General features: G+C 40.8%; 1 pseudogene; it reads left to right on the forward strand.

The window, feature by feature from the left end:
• The first annotated feature begins 4412 nt into the window (after positions 1–4412).
• Positions 4413–5489, forward strand: LOC120881649 (annotated as a pseudogene).
• The last annotated feature ends 390 nt before the right edge of the window (positions 5490–5879 follow it).

Raw genomic sequence — 5879 nt, forward strand, 5'->3', positions numbered from 1 at the left:
CGTGATTATCTGGGTCGTGAAGATCTTTTTTGTACAGTTCTCCTGTGTATTCTTGCCACCTCTTCTTAATATCTTCTGCTTCTGTTAGGTCTATACCATGTCTGTCCTTTATTGAGCCCATCTTTGCATGAAATATTCCCTTGGTATCTCCAACTTTCTTGAAGAGATCTCCAGTCTTTCCCATTCTCTTCTTTTCCTCTATTTCTTTGCATTGATCACTGAAGAAGGCTTTCTTATCTCTTGCTATTCTTTGGAATTCTGCATTCAGATGCTTATATCTTTCCTTTTCTCCTTTGCTTTTCACTTCTCTTCTTTTCACAGCTATTTGTAATGCAATCTCAAAAACGACAGAATGATCTCTGTTCATTTCCAAGGCAAACAATTCAATATCACAGTAATCCAAGCCTATGCCCTAACCAGTAATGCTGAAGAAGCTGAAGTTGAATAGTTCTATGAAGACATACAAGACCTTTTAGAACTAACACCCAAAAAAGATGTCCTTTTCATTATAGGGGGCTGGAATGCAAAAGTAGGAAGTCAAGAAACACCAGGGGTAACAGGCAAATTTGGACTTGGAATATGGAATGAAGCAAGGCAAAAGCTAATAGAGCTTTGCCAAGAGAACACACTGGTCATAGCAAACACCCTCTTCCAAAAACACATGAGAAGACTGTACACATGAACATCAGCAGATGGACAACACAGAAATCAGATTGATTATACTCATTGTAGCCAAAGATAGAGGAGCTCTATACAGTCAGCAAAAATAAGACTGGGAGCTGACTGTGGCTCGGATCATGAACTCCTTATTGCCAAATTCAGCCTGCAATTAAAGAAAGTAGGGAAAACCGTTAGACAATTCAGGTATGACCTAAATCAAATCCCTTATGATTATACAGTGAAAGTGAGAAATAGACTTAAGGGAAAAGAAAGAAATAGATTTAAGGGACTAGATCTGCTAGATAGAGTGCCTGATGAGCTATGGACGGAAGTTCATGACATTGTACATGATACAGAGATCAAGACCATCCACATGGCAAAGAAATGCAAAAAAGCAAAATGTCTGTCTGGGGAGGCCATACAAATAGCTGAGAAAAAAAGAGAAGTAAAAAGCAAAGGAGAAAATGAAAGATATAAGCATCTGAATGCAGCATTCCAAAGAAAAGCAAGGAGATAAGAAAGACTTCCTCAGTGATCAATGCCAAGGGAATATTTCATGCAAAGATGAGCTTGATAAAGGACAGAAATGGTATGGACTTAACAGAAGCAGATGATATTAAGAAGAGGTGGCAAGAATACACAGAAGAACTGTACAAAAAAGATCTTCATGACACAGATAATCACGATGGTGTGGTCACTCACCTACAGCCAGACATCCTGAAATGGGAAGTTAAGTGGGCCTTAGAAAGCATCACTACAAACAAAGCTAGTGCAGGTGATGGCATTCCAGTTGAGCTATTTCAAATTCTAAAAGATGATGCTGTAAAAGTGCTATACTCAATATGCCAGCAAATTTAGAAAACTCAGCAGTGGCCACAGGACTGGAAAAGGTCAGTTTTCATCCCAATCAGAAAGAAAGGCAATGCCAAAGAATGTTCAAACTACCACACAATTGCACTCATCTCACATGCTAGTAAAGTAATGCTCAAAATTCTCCAAGCCTGGCTTCAGCAATACGTGAACTGTGAACCACCTGATGTTCAAGCTGGTTTTAGAAAAGACAGAGGAACCAGAGATCAAATTGCCAACATCCGCTGGATCATGGAAAAAGCAAGAGAGTTCCAGAAAAACATCTATTTCTGCTTTATTGACTATGCCAAAGCCTTTGACTGTGTGGATCACAATAAACTGTGGAAAATTCTGAGAGAGATGGGAATACCAGACCACCTCACCTGCCTCTTGAGAAACCTGTATGCAGAGCAGGAAGCAACAGTTAGAACTGGACATGGAAGAACAGACTGGTTCTAAATAGGAAAAGAAGTACATCAAGGCTGAATATTGTCACCCTGCTTATTTAACATAAATGCAGACTACTTCATGAGAAAAGCTGGGCTGGCAGAAGTGCAAGCTGGAATCAAGATTGCTGGGAGAAATATCAATAACCCCAGATGTGCAGATGACACCACCCTTATGGCAAAAAGTGAAGAGAAACTAAAGAGCCTCTTGATGAAAGTGAAAGAGGAGAGTGAAAAAGTTGGCTTAAAGCTCAACATTCAGAAACTAAGATCATGGCATCTGGTCCCATCACTTCATGTGGAAACAGTGGAAACAGTGTTAGACTTTATTTTGAGGGGCTCCCAAATCACTGCAGATGGTGATTGCAGCCATGAAATTAAAATACACTTACTCCTTGGAAGGAAAGTTATGACCAACCTAGATAGCATGTTGTAAAGCAGAGACATTACTTTGCCAACAAAGGTCCATCTAGTCAAGGCTATGGTTTTTCCAGTGGTCATGTATGGATGTGAGAGTTGGACTGTGAAGAAAGCTGAGTGCTGAAGAACTGATGCTTTTGAACTGTGGTGTTGGAGAAGACTCTTGAGAGTCCTTTGGCCTGCAAAGTGATCCAGCCAGTCCATACTAAAGGAGATCAGTCCTAGGTGTTCTTTGGAAGGACTGATGCTAAAGCTGAAACTCCAATACTTTGGCCACCTCATGCGAAGAGTTGGCTTATTGGAAAAGACTCTGATGCTGGGAGGGATTGGGAGCAGGAAGAGACGGGGACGACAGAGGATGAGATGCCTGGATGGCATCACTGACTCAATGCACATGAACTTGGGTGAACTCTGGGAGTTGGTGATGGACAGAGAGGCCTGGCGTGCTGCAATTCATGGGGTCACAAAGAGTCGGACACATCTCAGGGACAGAACTGAACTGAACTGAGCAATCCTAAGATGAATTGGTGTAACACTTTGTACCTTAACTATGGACATAATATGACATTTAATTCTGATTATGTTTTAACTTGGTGTAATGTCTATTTTCCTTATATCTGCAAGTATATAATGCAGTTTGTTTCTAACCTTCTGAAAGCTTTTTTTTTTTAAATAAATAAATTTATTTCTTTGGAGGCTAATTACTTTACAATATTGTATTGGTTTTGCCATAGATCAACACGAATCCACCTTATGACCCAGCAATCCCACTACTGGGCATACACACCGAGGAAACCAGAATTGAAAGAGACACGTGTACCCCAATGTTCATTGCAGCACTATTTATAATAGCCAGGACATGGAAGCAACCTAGATGTCCATCAGCAGATGAATGGATAAGAAAGCTGTGGTACATATACACAATGAAAGCTTTTAAGTTACAAATGGTTGTCTAGGCTCCTATGAGTGCCACAGCCTCCTCCAGTGTTTACTTGGGACTCCTGAATCATAGACCCTCAATATGAAGGTTAGAATAATACATTGCCTCAATAATTTAAGGACAATGCCTGTTAACAGCAGGAGGTAATTATGGAACGAAAATGACACCCCCTTTCTCCTGGCAATATAATTCTCCTAAAAGAAAAAAAGGGGGGGAGGCGGTGAGAGAGTCAATTTCTAGGTAGGTGCATAAGAAGTTTGGGGTTGCTGAGGAGGAGAAAGGGGTCTGGAGTTCTCAAGGAGGAAAGGACAAGTTTTGTTTTTGTTTTTGTTTTTTCCTCTCTCTCTCTCCCTGCCTTAGTAAGGATTATATAACAACAAGGTATCTTGCTTGAGGACAGTTTCTCCTTCTTGAAAACATTCTGACTAATCCTGTTATCTTAAAATGTATATTATGGGAGTGGGTCTGGTAAGATATTTCTATTGTCAGTTCTAATCCTATCCTCTTAAAATGTAAATTGTAGAAGTGGGTCTACAAAGGTCTTTACACCAGGGCTTCCCTGGTGGCTCAGAGGTTAAAACGTCTGCCTGCAATGCAGGAGATGTGGGTTTGATCCCTGGGTCAGGAAGATCCCCTGGAGAAGGAAATGGCATCCCACTCCAGTATTCTTGCCTGGAGAATCCCATGGACAGAGGAGCCTGGTGGGCTACAGTCCACAGGGTCGCAAAGATTTGGACACGACTGAGCGACTTCACTTTCCTTTCCTTATAACCTCGAGACATTCTTTTGATTTATTGTAATAACCAATTTAAAAAGTATATAGCTTCCTTGCTAAGACTAGTGAGGTGGTGGGGGGGACTCCTAACCCCCTTCTGATGTTTATGTCAGAAGCTTTCTCTGTCCCTTTTTATACTTTAATAAAACCCTGATACATAAAACCTCTTGAGTGATCAAGCCTGGTCCCTGGTCCCAAAGCTAAATCTTTGGAGATCACGAGTCTGACCCTGTTCCTGGTAAGCTATCAACAGAATATGATGATCCAACTTTCATAATTTAAAATAGCTGTCATTAAGAAATTTGATCATTCTACTTTTGGCATGGAGGGGATCCCCACAGTAGTTGCAGACAATGAGGGCGCTGCCATGGCTCAGGGAGTCACAGCCATGCTGCCTCTGCCTTCCATCTCCCCTCCTGCCCTCACCCTAGAGCCCAAAGTAGATGAGGAGGGCCTGCCGCTCCTGCCCAAGACAGGGGCTACAGGCTGCTCAGACTCCCAATTCCCTGCTTGAGCTGCAGCCTGGGTGCAGCCTGGGCTGCTGAGGGGATGCTTTAAGGATGACGATGAGGAATTGGAAGAGGATGAGGATCTCGAGGAGAAATAACAGGAGGAAGAGATGAATCACTCCTTGCTGAGGCTGAAGTGGGGCCAGCCAGACTCTCAGAAGGAGGAGCACCTGATTAATCTCTCTGAGCCAGCCCTGTACATCTTGTGTTCCATTTGCAAAGGTTACTTAATAAATGCAACTACCATTACAAAATGTCTTCATACATTTTGTAAAAACTGCATTGTAAGACACTTTTGCTATAGCAACAAATGTCCAAAATACAACATAGTAGTACATCAGACACTTTACCACATAAGGTTGGACCAAGGGTTATAAGACATAGTGTACAAATTAGTGATCAGTCTAATATAAAAAAGCAAATGCATGATTTCTATAAAGGGGCCTAGAAGCACCTAAAACTGCTGTTCCACAGCCAGCCCCTTCAAGCAAAAGAAAAACTTAAGAAGTCTTAAAATCAATGTGTCCTATTCCACCTGAACTTGATATGTCTTTATTACTAAAGTTTATTGGTGTTGATGAAGGCACAGGACATTTTAAGCCACTGGAAAAGAAGTTTGTCTGAATTTCACAAGAAGCAACTATTGGACATGTAGAAAAATTCCTCAGAAGAAAATGAAAAATGGGTCTTGATTCAGCTTGTCATGTAGATACCATCTGTGGTGATCACTTGTTAGAGCGTATCAAACTATAAAGGAAACATGACATATACTAGGTGATGCAGCAATGCAGGATGGTCTGCTTATCCTTCATTATGGACTTATGGTTTCTCTTTTGAAAATTACTTGGATGATTCTAATGATATCTAACAGTAGAAGGGAAACAAAATAAGACACTTCTGCAGGACTGCAGTCTCACCAAAGATTTTCATGAAACGTGTAATTGCTATCACCTTGTGCTGTTTGAGACATAACTGATCTATTTTCAGCAAAAAGAATCATGGGATTTATAAGTACAACTTGGAATGATAGAATGCATCTGTTTTACTACAGACTACATGTAAAAAGCTCCCATAGCTCACGGGGAAAATTTGTAAAGCATTGAATTTTTATGATTTCAGATACTTTGACATTGATTTTGTTTCCTAATCATTGAGGTAAGTCAGTTAGTTACTGTTTCTGTCTTCATGGAGCCACATCACTTTCAAGTTGGTTCAGATTCTGCTCTCTGCAATGGCGTCAGTTGTGCAGTCATCCTTTTGGAAAAATAAGTGTGCTTTTG

This window comes from Oryx dammah, unplaced genomic scaffold (assembly GCF_014754425.2).
Source record: "Oryx dammah isolate SB20612 unplaced genomic scaffold, SCBI_Odam_1.1 HiC_scaffold_23, whole genome shotgun sequence".
Taxonomy (NCBI): domain Eukaryota; kingdom Metazoa; phylum Chordata; class Mammalia; order Artiodactyla; family Bovidae; genus Oryx; species Oryx dammah.